Source organism: Oryzias latipes, chromosome 24 (assembly GCF_053564925.1).
Source record: "Oryzias latipes strain Hd-rR chromosome 24, Olatipes_Hd-rR_3.1".
NCBI lineage: Eukaryota > Metazoa > Chordata > Actinopteri > Beloniformes > Adrianichthyidae > Oryzias > Oryzias latipes.
Genome location: NC_136260.1, coordinates 6,443,713 through 6,462,450, shown reverse-complemented (window position 1 = coordinate 6,462,450; position 18,738 = coordinate 6,443,713).

Here is an 18,738-nt window from a genome sequence, read left to right as displayed (position 1 = left end):
ACCCGTCCATAGCACAGGTGGCCTGCACGAAAGGCCCTGGTTTTAGACCACTTTGGGGGTCTGTGGCGTCAATATGTTCATGCACAAATTTATTCTACAGGGATGGTTCTAGCAACAGGTTTGTAGAGAACAATTATACAAGATGCAAGGGGAATTTAGGGTGAAGTAGGTGAGATGCACATCATGCAGATTTTTTATCTTTTAGACCCCCCCCAAAACCCTGCTGACTGTACAAAGAACACTGTTCACGTCATAAGTTTGCTAGCTGTGTTTACAGCCTGACTGTTGGAAGTTAGGAAAATAAACAATCTGAGCTTAATTTGTTTGTGCGTCCTATACGGGTGTCCTACGAGCACTTGAATATCACATGCACACCCCACGTTTGCGGCATACACAGATAATCTGCACCACACAAGATTGCCGGTGGGATTTCCGTCTTGCCAGCACATATTTCAAAGTGTCTTTGGGCAAAACACTTAACCCCACCTTGCCTCTGATGGGAGGTTGGCGCCAGTGTTCGGCAGTGGAGCCGCCACCAGTGTGTGAATGGGACTGTGACTGTAAAGCCTTTCGGGCCTTTGAGGAAGGTGAGGGGCCAATACACACATCTTAATAACGAGTACAGAGTGGTGTAAGGACACTGTATGACAGTATCACCTGTATGTCAAAGAGGGTGCAACTTACATTAGCCTTACTTCACAATGCACTTACTACACTCACAACAACTGTAAGGCTACGTTCACACTGCTGGCTGAAACAACTCAATTCCGATTTTTTTGCCCCTATGCGACATGTATCTGATTTTTTCATGTCAGTCTGAAAGACACAGATCCGATCTTTTCAAATGCGACCCAGGCCACTTGGGTATGTGGTCCTGAATTCGATACATATCCGATCTTTTGAAATGCAACCACGGTCTGACCGGCCAGGCCACATGAATCCGACCCGTACATCATCGATACGCTACAAACGTCATCATTCTGCGTTGAAGTAGGCGGGAACGAGAAAATAAACATCGACCATGGCGGACGATGCTGCTGAGACCAGTCAGTGAAAGGGATGCGAGGTCACCAATTGGATTCATATTTGGAGTGACAGCTCTATTCAGGCCAAACTCCAGGGCTCTTATCGCAACCGGGCGGTTTTTGAAAATATTTCCAGTGAAATGGCAGAGCGTGGTGTTGAACCTTTCCCGCAATGACTTTTTTCCCTTTCCGACCGTGGTCAGAAGCGCGGGGGACAGAAGGCGGATCCTCCTCCGGGGTTCACTTCCCCGTTCGGACCCTCAGATCCTTCTTTTATTACCGTTCTCCTTCCTCCCTAACACACAACATGAATGCGCCCCCCACTGCCCCCCCCCCCCCAATTCTCTACCTCGCTGCACGGCTCTCTCCTTTCTCTTACACACATGCGCGCGGCCCCAGCACGCACACATCCACAACAGTGGGTACAGACGATCCTGGCTCCAATGCCTTCTTAAAATGAGAAGATATTGTAATTGTGCTGGTTCCTTTTTGAAAATAAATTTATTAATGCAAAAATAGCTCCGCTGTTGACAACACCGTTGTTTGACATCCATTGTTAACGTTAGCTACTTCTGCAAACAATGAGTGACGTCGTTCACCGTTGAGTACTCTCAGTGACGTGCGGTGAGGTTGATGGCTGGTGAGGCACTGAATCCTCTGGAGTCAGATTTACAATTGCAAGAACTGAATATTTCACCATTCATCCAACAGCAGATAACAGCATATAAGATACACACAAGAACATATTTGTCCTACAGAGAATATTTATTTTACAGACATGGATAGAACACTCCTATTGTGTATAAATTATTCATATTTACTGTAAATAAATTAAAGTATATTACAGATGTGTTCAGCACACATTTGACCCTCAGTAACTATTTCTGGTATTTTTCCAACTTCAAATTCTGGAGCTTTATTCAGTGTTACTAAATGTTGTTTTTAAAAATGATCATAAAAAATAAAATAAATTATTTTACTTACATTTTTACCCACTTACTCCAATGTTATTTTTAAAAAACAAACGTTGAAAAACGTGTTTCGCCTTACTTTTTAAGTCCATGTGTTGATCCTTTTCCACAAAAAGCTCTATGATCTGTTGTAAAAGTTTTCCTTATTTTCCTTTAGTTTATATGAGTTTCTCCCTCTCAATAGAGAAAGACGTTCTTAGTCTTTTTCTACGGCAGCAGTGAACAGAAACTGTGGAAAACATGTTAAGTTGTCTGAAAATGTATATGTAACACACATCAGTGGAAAATAATATTTACTTCATTTACCTTTTTCTATTTTATCACGATTATGACAGGTGAGGCTCTGCCTCACTTGCCTCACCTGACCGCGCGTCACTGAGTACTCTTCTGCGCATGCGGGTCACTTCTGGGTCATTCCACGGTCACACAGGAGATCACCAAAGTTCGCATTTAATTGGAAATGTGAACGGCCTTGCAAAAAAATCTGATTTTTTCGAAAAATCGGAATTGAGCATTAAGCCCTGGAGTGTGAACGTAGCCTATGACGCACCTGCACTCCTCTTTAAAATACAGCCGCTCCTCTCTACAACCCTCCACCCAAAAACCTGCTGTACAGATGCATGACACCAACCCTTTACATTTCTAAACTTACCTTGGTTCTAAAGAAAGACAAAACAAAATGACTTCTTGTTCTTTTGTTTCTCAGTCAAACAAAATGAAATCTGAATTTTGGTTATTTTGTAAAGAAAATAGATTCTGAGGATTAATGTTTTTCAGTCAGATGGCCTAAATTCCTTTACTCTTTGAACCCTTTTTCCTGTCTTTTCATTCATTTCCTGTCTAAAAACGGATAAGCTTTTAGAAAGTGATAAGAAATTCGAGCTGCAACTATATTTTTTTTCCGTGTGTTGTTTGTTTCCTGTGTTGTAAGTGCAGATGATCAGGTGAAACAGTTGTTTGTTGTACCTGGCATTAAGGACGACTCCAGCCTATTCCTAAAGCTTTGAGGTCTGACGGCTGCAAAGAGAGCACAGAGTTTTAATAATAAAACATCTGACATCAGGATTTAGATGGATCTGTGGCAGAATGCTCCATATATCCTCGCAATAACTCCTGCATTTTGCTCCAGAATCACAGAAAGAATCTGCAGAATCCACAGCTCCTCTCGCAGAGAAGCTTTTAATCAAATGCAGATTTTTTTCATTTAGCTTGAAATGTTTCATAATCTGGGAAAATACACGGATGGCCCATATTTTGAAATGCTTTTTATTAGTTTGTTTTCTTTTCATGCATTCTCAGACCCCACTTAAGGGTTCAATCTGCCCAGTTTGAGCCCTGCGTGCCAGACTGCAGAGGACAGGCTCTACAGTGTTTGCAGACAGTCAGGAGTCCAACTTTGATTAGAAAAAGGCCTTATATGTTCACCAAGCTGCTCAATTCCTAAAGTGCTGAATAAACTTTATTCAATTATTCTTCTCATATGCAATGTAGTTTTGGATTTTTGATGAATTTTTCCTTTTTTATTTTTTATTTTGTCCCATCTTTTATTTTAAAGTCATTGTCCAAATTAAAATATAATCATTTTTATCATCATCTGACCCTTCATTCCAATGGAGATTCTGCAAATCCCATTTTTTTAAATTATATTTTTCTGTAGTGCAAGTTGTCTTAGGTGTAAACTGACCAATCAGATCCCTCAGTAAAAAAAAGTATGTGGTCTCACGTCAAACGTTTGAAGTGTTTGATTGACAGATTCTCATAAGCCCGCTTTCAGGCAAAAGTGGTGTGGCCTTCCAACAAGTTCATTTCTTTTTTGGCGAGAGTGGCTGCCAGAAAAACTCAGCCCGACTCTGACCAATCACTGCTTACTGATGTCATCCAGCTCCAACATGGCGGTATTTGTATACAGCAGGGGTCGGCAACCCATGGCTCCGGAGCCACATGTGGCTCTTTCATCTTTCTGTTGTGGCTCCCTGTGACTTTGGAAAATAATGAGTATTTTATAATAATTAAATTTTATTTTAGTTTGTTCATCTGCTGGCTCCGTACGAAGCGCGTACCACGTCAAAACCAGCTTCCTAAATGAGCTCGTATTTATCGGGCGATAACTGCAGAGCTGATAGCAGGAAGAGACACGCGGTCCGGAGTGATCTTCTGCCGGGAACTTGACGTGCCGCGGGGCAGAGACCAACTCGCTGATGACAGAGAGTTCGCGCCAGTGTTGCCAGATAGAGTCACAGTTTTCCAGCCCAAAAGTCATCGGAAAACCGCCAGACCCAGCCAAAAACCGCCCAACACAACTTTTGTTGATGTTTTTTTTTCGTACTGGACTGATAAAATAAAAGATTTTTCTAAATAAAAGATAGTTCAGACTAATAATAAAATGTGTACAATATTGAATATTTCTTCAGCGGGCCGCCTTCTTCCATTCATTTGCTTAACCCGCTCTATCCCCGCTATAACCTGCGTTCGGCTCTTTCATCCTTGTGCGGCGCTGGAGCGCCCCGACTATCGTATTTTGCGCTCTCTGTGTAGGACACACTGAGGACCGCGGGGGAAACAAATCTCAGCTGCAGAGGATGTGAACAGGTGAACAGGTAGAGAGGAAAAGCAGGTGGAGAGTCGGAGGAGGGGCTTTGGCTTCAAACTCTGTCAGAGAGATGCAAACACGGGCGTCAGATTGAGACGCAGCTTTCCCTGCGGAAGTTGAAGCAGAGACTTTTCCTGGGATGATTTTATGAACTCAAACATGGAAACAAGATTACCAGTAGAACTCTTCAAAATAATAAACCTGATCTCCACATTCTTCGTGTCTACCATGCATTGATAAACACATCGCTCCATGCAGTGATCAGACTATAACTTCAGCTGGTGGCTCCTCACAACGCGAGCGCGGTATCATCCTTTTAAGAACACAATGTGCATTTGCAGTGATGTATGTTTCATAGGATGTCCAATTGGCCAATCTACATGTCAATCAAGTCCCGTACTTCTCAGTGAGGATTTTGATTGGCTGGTGGATTTTTAAGAAGTACTTCTTTTATCATTTCTGGCCCGCCATCTACACTCATATCCTTGATATAATATATAAATGCATAATATATATAATGATGTCGAAACGGGTTGTGGCTCCGGGTGCTTTCTTTTCATTAGGGGCGGTCCCCAATGGCTCTTTGAGTAAAAAAGGTTGCCGACCCCTGGTATACAGAAAAGTTCAGCCGAATTGACTTGGTTTGGTTGGAGCTGGAAGTAAATCCTTGTAACCCTTGTGCTATCCTAGGCATTTTAATGTTGGGAGTTGGGTCATCTAGACCCACTAGACAGTGCTCTGAACCTTTTTTCTTCAATGATTTGTGATCTTCACTGGTGTCCATGGATTACATGAAATCTTTCCACCTTTATCCACCTTTGTCATGGTAGGGAGAACACGTCAATGGAAGGGAGGGGTCATCTAAGATAGGACAACGGTTAAATGGGGGATGTCACACTCACTCCAGTTTTCATGTACAGTCAATGGATGGAATCTTGCAGTGGACAGTAGCAAAATTCATTATACAAGCTGGTTTAAAGCAAGGAGCAGGGCTTAGGGACAAAATTGCTTAAAAATCCATAAAATGACTAAATTAGCATAACAAAATAGCCAAATGGTAATATTATCATTGATAGCTTATTAAGCAAGCTGAAGCTAAACTGTGATAATTTTCCTAAAACACTCTGAAAATACCTAAATTTCACTCAAAGTCAAAACGATGTTGATAATAGCTACAGTGTGCTGATGGTGTGGTAGCCTAATCATTACCATAGCTATAGTATGTTAAAATGATTGCAGATGAAAGTTTTGTTCCTTTTTTTTTAATTTGCTGAAAAAAATAACCAAAAAGAGAAATAATGTCATCAATGACCTAAACATTTTATGTTTGGATGGATGAAAATGGCTAAAGCACACTGAAGATATGAACTGTCCTGAAGAATGAGAAATAAAACACATTGAAAACGCTAAAATATTGTAAAGTAGAAGCTTGAAACTGTGGGGGAAACACAGCAAACCAGAGAAATACGTCGGTAAAATACAAATAGCCTTCATCAAGGCTGCTGCCTTCAGCTCCATTCTTGTCTTCTTTAGCACAGACAGTGAAAGCCGCATGTTATGTGGAGCCTCTGTGTTTATGGCTTCTGCATATTGATGTGCAACCATTTCAAGCAAACAGTCTGCACACTGCTTTTAAAAAGAAAAAGCTTCTGACTTGAAAATGAATTGGGTCTTTTAATCTATTTTCTTTCCTTCAATCTGTTGTTTTCTCCCTGCAATCCACCAACAAGCAAAAAGTAGTGTCTCCAGGGAAGGAGAGGGGTGGAGTGAAGACACAAAGACCCTTTGATAAGTCAGATATAATGAGGAGACAGGAGGTATAAAGGAAACAAGCCTGAGTAAATGTGCACTTTGTGATTACCTTTAGAGGAAATTGGGAGTTCACCTCCAACATTTGCGAGGAACTTGCCTATGTTGGCCCAACCTGTCGACATGGCAAATCAGCAGAACACATTTCCTGGAACAGACAACTTTATTGGTCTCGGAAACCTCAACTAGAATGCAGATACTTATCCATAAATGTTAATCAGAAGACGACCAGGACTGGACAGTTTTTTTTCCTTATCGTCCTGGTGGTCAGTGCTACAATACAAGCCCTTTTCTAGGCAGTTTAGAGCTTTCAGTTTCTTCTCTAGAGTGCAGTAAGTGAAACAAGACCACAGGAAGGTCTTAACACTTTTTGTAGCAGCCCAAGTGTTGAGGATTTCCAGTAGGAAACAGCATGAATCCAAAGCAGCACTCATCAAAAAAGGTTGGCACATGCCTCATGGATAAACAAGGTGTCATGAGAGGAGGAATGCAGTCAAGAGACAAGAACAAGTAATCGTTTTTGTTTTACTTTGATAACTTTTTTTTTGTATCAAGCAAGTCTGCCCCCAAAGAAGCAGCTGTTTTTAACTATGTGGGATTTTTAGGCTTTTCGCTCCATCCTCATGAGTGCAATGCTAACCCAAATAAGGTTAAATACAGGTGAAACATTTCCTCTCAAGTTGTCAACTGAGTATTTCCAGTGGGGAGAATACGGCTCCTGCACCAATCCAAAGAAAATGTTTGGAAAATGCCTCATCTGTACCATTGACCGTATATGAAAACTGGACTTTGTTACCATTTCTCCAACACATTGCAAACAGGAAGTACCTGCTGACTTTAAGAAGCCAAAATCCCATAGCCTTCTATAGACAAATAAACCGCTATGACTCAGTCATTCTATTGGTCAGAATGACCATTCTTCCTCTGAAACCTCTTTTAACATGTTCTTGATAATCCTCATTTTGAAAAAAAGTTTATAGCAACGTTTTTAAGTAATAAACTGACCAATCAGATGCCTCAATAAAAGTAGGGGCCTCATGTCAAACATTTAAAAACCTTTGACAGATTTTGTGTTTCCCACTATCGAGTGATGGAATTCTGTACTTCCAACAAGCTCACTCCTAAATGGCGAACGTGGTTGCCATAGAAACGTTGACTCAGACCAACTTGCACAAATCACTGCTTTCTGACAACGTCTGGCTCCAACATGGCGACTTTGATCGCAAGAAAAATGGAGTAAACCATTTTCAATGGGTGATATTACACTCACTCAGTCCAGTTCTCAGAGACAGTCAATGATCTGTACACATGGTGTAGTGAGGAGGTTGAGGGACTTACTGTTTATGATAGTCAGAAGACTACCAGGACTATCTGCTTTAAATTTTCTGGTGGTTAAGAATAAAGCAAGGAAATTGAAAAGTTGATTTATTTTGGGATTTTCCACCTTTAATAAAGTTTTTGAAGGACAATCGTAGTGTGAAAGTGACTCTAAAATGCTTCGACTTCTTCTCCAGGATTTTGAAATGTGCTTCTTTGCTTGGGCTGTAATGTAGCTAAAGCTTTCATCACTCTGGTTGTTGGAGGCACCTTTAAACCACTTGAAGGTAGTTATTTATATAAGTTACCCTCACATGGCGATTAAGTGATGCTTTCCTCTCTCTGCTCTGGTTTCCGTCTGCCTTTCAGAGTCATTTAACGGCGATAAATCAGCCCGGGAAGATCCAGACGCTTAGCGTCGAGTGGAAGTCAGCTTCCACCAACACAGATTCGAAAAAAGAGAAAGGGTTAATGTGTTTGCAGCTCATAGCCAAAAGTTTCCTCCAACATTTCAACTTTACTGAAGTGCACACACACACACACAAACACACACACACAGAGGACAGTCCGGTGTGTGTACATGGGTGTGCATGCGTTAGTGCGTGTCTACGCCTGGCCTCAGGCTTGTATGGTGTTAATTGGATAATGTGGTACAATGACAAATCCCTGTTGCTGTGACAATAAGGTGTAGCTGTCCTGGTTTAATATCACAGACCAGGCTGTAATGTTGTTTGCACACACACACTAACTCACACACACATGCACAACAAAGCTCAGGTGTCTGTTACATCATTTTAGAAGCTAATCCCGTTCTCCTCTCCTGCAGCCAATCAGGCGCAGCCTCCACTGTCCCAACAGCCAATCAATTATCTCTAATTCCTATAAGGCTGTTCTCTCCTCCTTCACTTACCCCTTTTTTCTCCCATCCTCTCATTTCCTTCTCCTCTCCCGTCCTTTATCTCACACTCCCGTGGCTCTTTTCTTTTTCCTCCCCTCTCCCTGTTGCCTCTACTTTCCTCACCCCTCTCCTGCAGAGCCATAACTGGGGGGGATGATGGGCCATAATTCACGGGGATCCGGGCTGCCCCGGACATGCTCACATTAATTGGATGTCCATATTAAATGGGAAATGAGAGCGACAGCGAGGCAAAAAGTGAATGACTGACTCTCTTGGCTGCTATTGACCTATGAGGAAGAGACGCTGCCCTTTTCTCCAGCGCTTTCCTTCTCCCAGTTTTCTCTGCATCCGTCAGTGTGATGGATCTCAAAGCATTCATTTTCTGACCCCTCACCTGGAAGCAGATTAAGCGCTCTGATTCAATAGGACCCTTAATGGGGGCGCCAAAAGTTTATGAGGATTTCTGGAAAAGGCCAAGGAAATTAGATTGTAAGCTAACAGATTTATTGCCGTGTTTCAACACATTGTAAAAAGATTATAGGGCCCGGAGGCAGGTTGGAGGGACTCAGGGGCCGCCACGCGTCCCTCAGTGTGAAGGAGAGGGAAACACAGGCTTGCACTCCCATTTACAAGATGTTCTCTACTGACAGGCCAAAGACAAGCATGAGGATAAGATGGTGGCTGACAGTAACCTGAAGGACGCGTGTTAAAACAGCATGCCGGCGTGAAATGCTGCAGGAGATTATGGGATGTGGAGGAACTCTGCTCTCTGGAAACTTTTCCTTCTGTTCTAGGAAAAAAGACAGACTCTGCTTCCAGAGCCAACAGAGAGACCACAAAGATGAGAAAAGGCTTCAGCAAATATTCTGGAATCATCTCAGACCTACAGATTTAAGATTATAGAATACTGATAATGGAACCGTTACTTTAAAATAAAACGTATGATAAGGTTTGATGTAAATAAACCCAGATTGCTCTAGACTTACTCTAGACATTGAAATAGACTGGAGTTTGGTTGGTTAGAAGGGCGTCCACTGTTGAACGGCCGTTATGTCAGCCCCTTTTAGTGAAGATGGAGTTGAGTCAAAGGGGAGGTGTTCCAGGCATGTCCCAAATGGGGAAGACCCCAGGGAAACACTGGAGAGACATTAACCCCGGGAACTGACTTGGGAATACCCTGAGGAAGTAACCAGGGAGAGGGAAGTGGGCATCTTTGCCTAGACTGCTGCCCCCATGACCCAGTCCCAGACAAGCAAAGGAAAATGAATGGACGGATGAATTGACAGAGAGATTGATGAATATTTGGTTTGATCAATGAATTTATGTATGGATTGATGAACGAATGATGGACATTAGTCATCTAATACACATCTATTGTAAGTTGCAGATGTCTACAGGACATCTCAGACAACTGTATTTTGTTACCATGTTGGATGTCTACCAATAGATTTCTTCGTAAAGGAGGTCCCATACACATTTAATTTAATCTTTGGATATTTTTAGATGTCTATTGTAGAACTTTTTAAAAATATCTATTCAATTCAATTTTATTTGTATGGCCCAAATTCACATCAACAGTCATCTCGATGGGCTATATCTACTTGATATAAAATCGAAAAGTCAAGCATGTTTCTGTGTGATGTGATCCTTTTATTCTTTTACTATCCAGTATAAACATGCCAACATTGGTGTAGAATCCACTTTTTTTTCTAATCTAAACATGTAAATGAAATTCTATGCTTGAAGAAGTTGTTATCTGAACAGAATCTGGACTCTGTTGTGCAGCAGAAGATCAGAAATTGGGTTTGGGGCTCATTTTATTAATAATTCACCCTGACAATAGATGAAACCTTTTACGATCGTTTTGTTCAGTTACATGACAAGTTAAAAATCTAAACAGAAATATTTTTGTTGTTTTGAAGCAAGTTTCTGAGACCTTTAACCCCAGTTAGAGATTAGTAGAAATGTTTGCTACTTCTTAGAACGTAGAAATTTGTGATTACTAATTATCTGTCATCAAAAAGGCAGGACGGTGGTGTAGCGGCCTGCTCTTTCACCTTACACTGAGGTCAAATCCCAGCTGGCACCTTTCTGTGGGAAGTTTCCATGTTCTTTCTCTACAGGTGTGGACTTTTCTCCTGCTTCCTCTCACAATTCAACTGTGTCTGCAAATTTCTCCCGTGTGTTTGTGTGGCCCTGTGACTGACGGGTGACCTGATTAGGGTGTTCTCTCCATTTAACAGTTGGTGGAATGAAACCAGAAAACCTTTGACCCCAAAAGGGATTCAGTGGATGAATGGATGGATGCAAAATTGCAGCAATTGATTTTTTTTAACTAAATGTTTATAAAAAGTTCTCTAATAGCCTCTAAAAATATCCAAAGGTTATATTTCTACAGGTATGTGTAGGAGTCCTCTATATACAGAAATCTTTCACAACACTATTGGTAAACATCTAACAAAGTAATAAAATACAGTTGTCTGAGATGTCCTGTAGACATCTGTAGATGTCTATTAGGTATCTAATACACATTCTGTGCCTTGTGGGTAAAATTTTATTGATTCCGTGTGTCATGTGTGAGTATGTATAAGTGCAAATGTGTCTATTTATTATAGATGTAAAGGATGCAAATTTGTTTTAAAAATTAATCTAGTAACAGCAGTATCAATGTAAACCTCAGATACAAAGTAGATTATGTTGATTAAAAGGTATACAATTGATCAGGAAGTAAAGAATTGATTTCTGACCAACTTTGTCAGTTTTTCTTCCAGTTGTGTGTCTACTGTCTTTGCCTTTTCATGTACAAATAGACGGCCAATCACAAGCTCGCTTCGACTGAGTGAGTCAGTTACAATTGGCTTAAGGTGAACCACAGTGAGGGACTAAACATGTGATAACCATATTTTTGTAAAACACTTTAAACCATACCTGAATAAATTAATATGACACATTTTAATTTAACCACAAAGAACAAAACATTGTAAAAGATCCAAAATCTCAGGGTTTGAATGTTTGAAGCTGTTGTGTCTTTTAGACTCATGATTAGGAGACATTTTAATGCCAAGAAGAAACCATTGATTTTTTTCTAATCAATCTATAAATTAATAATTCGAAATTTTTATATATATATATTTATATATATATATTTGTCTTGCTTGAAATCGCTTGGAATCAGTCAATCGGTGATTCCCAACAGTCTGCATTTGAGCAAATGTGAAAGCACAGTGATGAACATCTACTTGGCATTCGAGCAGAAAGTCCCCAGTTTAGCTGAAAACAAGAAACGCTGTTGTTTGTTATTTTTTTTCTGAGCACACACGCTCTGAGAGTATTAGGGAAGCGAATCATGAGAAATGTCAAATCAGTCAGGCCTGTTACTGTGGCTGTGGGTTGGAACCTCAGGGTTACATCTTCTCACCAGGGCAGAGGATCCTCTGTGGGCTGAGCTGATCAGTTTGGATTTAACCCTCTGATGTTCAGTTGCACATCGGCGCCTCCGGACTTCTTTCTGTAGTAAATTAATTTACATTCGGAGGATTTTCTAAAGATGCCGTCTTCCTGTGCAGCCAGCAGAGATCAAAGTGTCTCATTCTGCGTGCTCCGTGATGTTTGATGTTTGCTTTGAGTGTGAATGTTGCTGACTTTTTTGCTGCACAGCAGGAGGGGCTTTTTCCTGCCTTTCACTTTCAGCACTTCCTTACCCAAATTTGGGGAGTTACACTTTACTTCTGCGAGCGCTTATTCCACTTCTTTGTGTCGGAAAATTAATCAACTGACAGGGTTTGAACGCGTGATGATGCAGGGGGAGGCCATGTTTGGTTGTGGCAACAAAGAACCTTTTACATCAAGTGTTTCTGGGAATCGTGTTCCAGAACCATCATCCTTCCCTGCAGGGGTCTCCATCCCCCCAGCTGTGGGCTGTTACCAGTACATGGGTCACTCAGCACCGGGCTGCAGAGAAAAAATAAACAGCTTAAAAATATTTCTGTTTTATTTATTCTGAAGTAAGTTTTATTTTGTAAAACTAGATTCTGTCCTCCTGATTCATCTAGGATTCTCTCCTGACTCAAGTCCAGTTGTTCACCTCGGTCACAAATCTTTAATACATTTACTGCCTTCTTAACCCTTGAGCTATCTTAGATGACCCCACCCTTACATTGACGCGTTCTCCCTACCATGACAAAGGTGGATAAAGGTGGAAAGATTTCATGTAATGCATGGACACCAGTGAAGATCACAAATCATTGAAGAAAAAAGGTTCAGAGCACTGTCTAGTGGGTCTAGATGACCCAACTCGCAATGTTAAAGTGCCTAGGATAGCACAAGGGTTAAATGATCGCTCCAACCTCTTCAGAAACCTGCTCTGCATAATATCAAACATAATTAAGATTAAATAAACCAAACCCATCCATCCATATTCTAAACCCACTCATGGAGTTACTGGAGCCTATCCAGCAACTTGGGCAAAGGCAGGGTACACCACAATTTAAAATCATCAATCAACTGCATGGTTTTGGTCTGTGGAAACTGGAGTGCCTGGAGGAAAGCCACAGAGGCGAACCCAGCTGGGATTTGGACCAGGACCCTTCAGTACATGAGGTCAGAGTGCTAACCACTACAACCAAAACCAACCCAAAGGAGATCATGCTCATAGTTTTGCTTAGTTTGTTTAATACCTTTGATTAGCTTTTGGAAATAGTACACAGTTCTGCTGTGATGTGTAAATGTATCAGTGTGTGGTTCTCCAAGGCTATGATGGAATATAAATCAGTTTTATAAATCTGTCTGAACAGGACGGTCTTGGTTCACTTGTGGATACATTTTTCCTCAAGAGATAAATCAGATCACTTAGAGGACGTGATGACAACTTTGTGCGTTCAGAGAAGAAAACTAGACAAAAGAAAACTAATACATGTAAATGTGTGCAACTGATTGCTCTTTTAGATCATTATTGCACAGGATGCACACATTTCTGCATATTTAGATGTCAGGGAGTCAGAATGCAAACAACCAAAGGACGCTGTTGCCCCCATAACTCCCCCAGGGCAACAGCATTGGCCCCTGGGAGCTCTGGGAGGCCCCACGCCCCCTCTTTAATACACAGAGCAAGTGCGTGTGTGCAAAACAGAAAGGATTGATGCAGTCTGTTGTAAATTGGATTTGGTTAAACAACCTCAGGCTGCACACAGAGCAGAACCTCCTCACCTTTGACCTCCTGCTCGTTTTTTTCACACGGTTTCAGAATGGCAGAAAAGACGCTGGGATGGTGGGCTGGTCATTGAAAAACTCAGATAATGACATTCATTCTCAGCAATGTGTTTTCACTTTTAATACCTGGTCACTTAATTGTGTTATTAGATCGTTTTCTGGTCTACTAATAGTTGAGGTTCATTTTGTTAAAAACTGACTTCAAAATTGAACATGTTTAGTCAAAAAGGCTTAAAATCTCAATAGTGTCAGTCTGCTGAACAATCTAAACTAAATGCTTCTTTATGTAAAATCTGTTTAAATGATCATATTTTCCGCACTTAAAACTCATCTTCTTTTTCAAAAAAACAACAGTGTGTCGTGTAATCTGGAGATGAATTCTGGTTGTGTTTACTGATGTTGGAGATGTTGAGAGGTACACGGCACTCTGTGGAAATGTTTGGTTTGGTGTTTGTGAATACACTAATGTGTCGTACTGTGTTTTTGTTTATGTGTTACTAACATGGTTGGGAGATAACCTAGTCACAGTAACATTTGTTTTAGTAGTATCAGTATGAGTTCCTGTGAACGCGTTAAATAAAGTCTGACGGACTTGTTTGTCTGGCTTAATGAACTATATAGTTTGGTGAGACTTATATATGACACAATTTCAAAAATAGAACATTTGTTAACGGTGCGCCTAATAGTGTGAGGCTCCTGCAAAGATAGTTGAGAGACAAGTCCAGATATTCTTTGTCTGCTTTGCACAGTAGAGTAGTAAACATGTCTCATTTCCTGAACACAGTTTCCTTTCCTTAGCTTGGAGGGGTTGATATCTGAACTGGCGACACAAAGACTGCTGTGAACTTTGCTGTGAAGGACCCAAACGCTGGACCGAGACATGTAAACAAAAACACAACACATAAATAGACACAATCAAACAACAACTAAATCGAAACTAAACCTGGATTAACTTGAACTCAGCCATGACTGAAGAGAAGATGAAGCATGGTCTGAAATGAATAAACAAATAAATAAAGAATGCTCCCATCTTCAATAAAATAAACAAAAAGTAAAAACAAACACGAATAATAGTTAACAACAATAATATTAATTAAAAAAAACTATAAAATAAACAAATTATAAAACAAATAGTATTTAAAACTAATAATATCAATTAATAACTCTTATTATTATTAATGAATAATAATAATAATAATTAATACTAATAATTAATAATACTAATTAGTAATAATAATAATAACAATCATGATAATTAATAATAACAACAAAATAAAGACCACCAGACCAAAAATTATAACACAGAGCTGAGAGGCGGTTGGGTGGGATGGGGGGGTCTCAAAGGCGTCGTCAGGATGGGCTAGGTAAATATGGTAAACTAGTGACCTCCTATGAACAGGTGAGAGGAACAGGATCAATCCTTGTGAACTTTTGAACCCATTTATGCATGAAGGCCACAGGTAACACAGACTCTGCCCCAGGAGGCAGAAATGCACCATTAAAGCTTTAGTCCCAACTGTCCTTGGGAGCAGATGGGGGTCGTTTGCAGGCGAGAAGTGGGGTAACCTCTACAAGTGATTGTAAGTTGCATGCATCAATTTATTTGGATGATTAAAACTGTATTCTGATCATCTGAAATCTAAGCTGTTTTTCTGTATTTTTAGCAGGAATTGGGGAGTTTTTTTCTCTATCGGTTTGCTCTTTAACCCTTAAATACCGGACTTAACGCTGGCGAAGCCTAAATATCCAACTCTCTTTGATCTACTGTAAATCCTGGACGGTTCAGCTGAGATCAGATTAGATATGATATAACACCTTGGTAATGCATAACAACACAAAGATGCTTCTCTCCTCAGCAGAATCAGCTGATTTATGCTGACTGTGTAAACACTTAACTGCAGTGAAGCTGCTTTTCTCTGCTTCAGATTCCACTTGAGTGACGTTTATTGCATAAAGAGTCACGGCTGTCGACGGAATGTCGACGCTGGTGTTATTTATAACTTTACATCTGTTGACATTTCAAGGTTTTTCATTTTTACTTTTTAAATGATAGTATTTTAACTTTAATTGACCATAAAACCATTTGTAAAAATTGAGGAAAAGAATAACTGCTGTCAGGAGTCTTCTGAAGTCTGAAGAGTTAAAAAAGAAAAAAAGCTGAAAGTATCTTAGTGCTACATTCCCTCTCCCACAAAAAAACCCTTGAAAATATGTCTGCTTTTTATTAACCCTTGTGCTATCTTGTGGGGTCCAGATGACCCCACTTCCAACGTTGGAAGTGGGGTCATCTGGACCCCACTAGACAGTGTGATGAACGTTTTTTCTTCATTGATTTGTGATCTTCACTGGTGTCCATGGATTACATGAAATCTTTCCACCTTTATCCACCTTTGTCATGGTAGGGAGAACACGTCAATGTAAGGGTGGGTCATCTGGACCCTATAAGATGGCACAAGGGTTAGAGGAAGAGTTTTGGAAGCTTCAGTTGAAGTTCTAAAAAGTGTTTTTTGCTGATAAATCTTTAACATCTCTGAGAAACGGTGCCGTTTAATCTGGTTTGGGTGGTTTCTGCATGTCAGATGTCAGAGCAGCAGGTGCGCACACCTGTATTCACTCATCCTCTGAGACGCGTGTTTGACATAAACGCTGCCGACGTTCCTTCAAGCCACGGAAACGTCGCCATTGTTGGTTTATCCTCATTACTCCAAATCCAACATGGTTTCCTGTTTGTGTGTTTATTCCTCGACGTCTCCCCGCGCCACGCGATCGGCGACGCTCGGCTGACCTCAAAGCTAACAGTCGTCCATTTCATCTTCTCCTTCAATCCTGCACCCATCTCAACCGAGCCCCCCCTGCCAGCCGCTCCACCTGAGGCCAAGTCTTATGTAAAACACATTTATTTTTAATGGATTTTTTAATGAATTTTTTAGCTGCCTATTAATAATGCCATTAGTGGTAGCAGAGCGGCGTCAGGCAGCAGCCTGGCCTGCTAATCCTGCCCCGCAGCCCTGGCAAACTCAACTAATCCAGGCCCCTGCTTTGGCTCCAACCAGGCCTCACACACACACAGAAGTCTTCAAACACCAATTGTATGTAAAACACTGACACGCACACCCTCAGCTAATCCCGTGGGTAGATTTGACTTCCTTCAATCCTCCTGTCACTCGCTCATTCATGTCTTTCCTGCCTCCCACTTATTCATCCCCTCCTTTCAAGTGCTTCCCAGCCCTTCCTCCTTGACCTCCTCCCTCGTTTTTCTTCCTCGCCTCCCTCCTCTTTCGCCTTTCTTCTTCTTTCCCTTGGGCGGCCAGCAGGCCTGGCCTTGGTGCTCGACTCCTGTCGGAGCCTCCTTCACCTGAGGCCCCGACAGACACACATCTGAGGGTGCAGCAGAAAGTCAATGGCGGGCGGAGAAAGAGCACGCCGCCTAGAGCCGTGACGGCATTTGAAGCTGAATCCTACAGCGTAAAAAAGAAGAAAAAAAAGTCGGTAATTACTGCGAGTTTTAATGCTTATTAAATGTTTCAATTAATGGTGTTTGCTGCCAGAACGTGTGTCAGTAATTGAAGAACGGCTATAAGGTGTGTGAAAGCATTAGAGAAAGAGACAAAGGGAAAAAATGGGGAGCAGAGACACGCCAAAGGCCTGGAGCAGTGCAGCATGGGAAATTTCATTCATGAGGCAAAGGCTTGGGAAGAACCACTAGAGCTGTTTGCCATAAAAACTGTTCACGGCTTCCATCAAGATATGGAGATGCTGGAGTATTGATGTGTGCAAGAAACTGAACTTCTAAACAATCTAGCAGCTGAAATCCTTGCACTAACTCAATATTTCATCTCAGTTTTCGGTTAGAAACCCCCTAATGGATAAATATTGATGTTTTGGTCATTTATTTTTCTTCTCCAGCAAAACAACGCTTTAAGAAAAATGCATCAATCAACCAAGATGGTGGAGAAAATGAATTTTGTTTACTGTTGACCTGAAATTATTTTTCATTCCAACCATGTCAACTTAAGTCTGAATTTTTCATTATAACCAATTAAATATTAACTATTAATATAAACTGGATCATAGAGATGTAGCGGTTACAAGGTCAATTTTGGATCATCTTAAAGTGAATAAATTGTGAATCTGTTCTAAACTGGAAATTACACATTGTAACTTCAAATAAAATCTAAAAATTGAGAAAAGAAAAGGTAAATTTGAAACTTGAATAATAAAAAACAAACAAACTATAAACTTAAAACCGTTAGCCAAATAGAAAAATAATGTTCATTCATCAAATCAAATCAAATCAAATCAAATCAAGCTTTATTTATATAGCACTTTTATAACACAGGTCACTCAAAGTGCTTTGCATAAAAATATGATCAAATTTAAAAACCAAAATGACAAAAAAAACAAATGTTTTGTTTGTTTTGTCCTCAATTGAGAGTTTCAGTTCAGACTTTTCGGGACTTAGCCTATTGGCTACCAGGACAGGATAGATAGACAGATGCTATGGTGATGTCATTTCCCCTCCAAAACAACATCTACTGTTGGCGTCGTCTGTTCTGGGATGGAAACGACATCACCATAACCTCCATCACCCAATGTCAAACATGTCTTGGTAGCCAGTGGGCTACAGGCTCAGGTTCTAACAGTTATTACATTTTTAAATTCAATTTACAATTTTTTTGTTCCATTTTAAATATTTCTTAAAAATTTACAATTTGTTCTGTTTTTATTACATTTTCAATCTGGTTTTTCATCCACTTTAAGCTGATCCTGGGAAATCTATTCCTCAAAATGTTCATTTTATGTTTGTAATGTTGACTCAGCTCCTTTACATGATCCTTTTACAAACTTTTGTCTGAAAAAAAGTAAATAGTACTTTAATAATTATTGACTTTATTCCAAGTAATTGTCCTTCTAATCTTT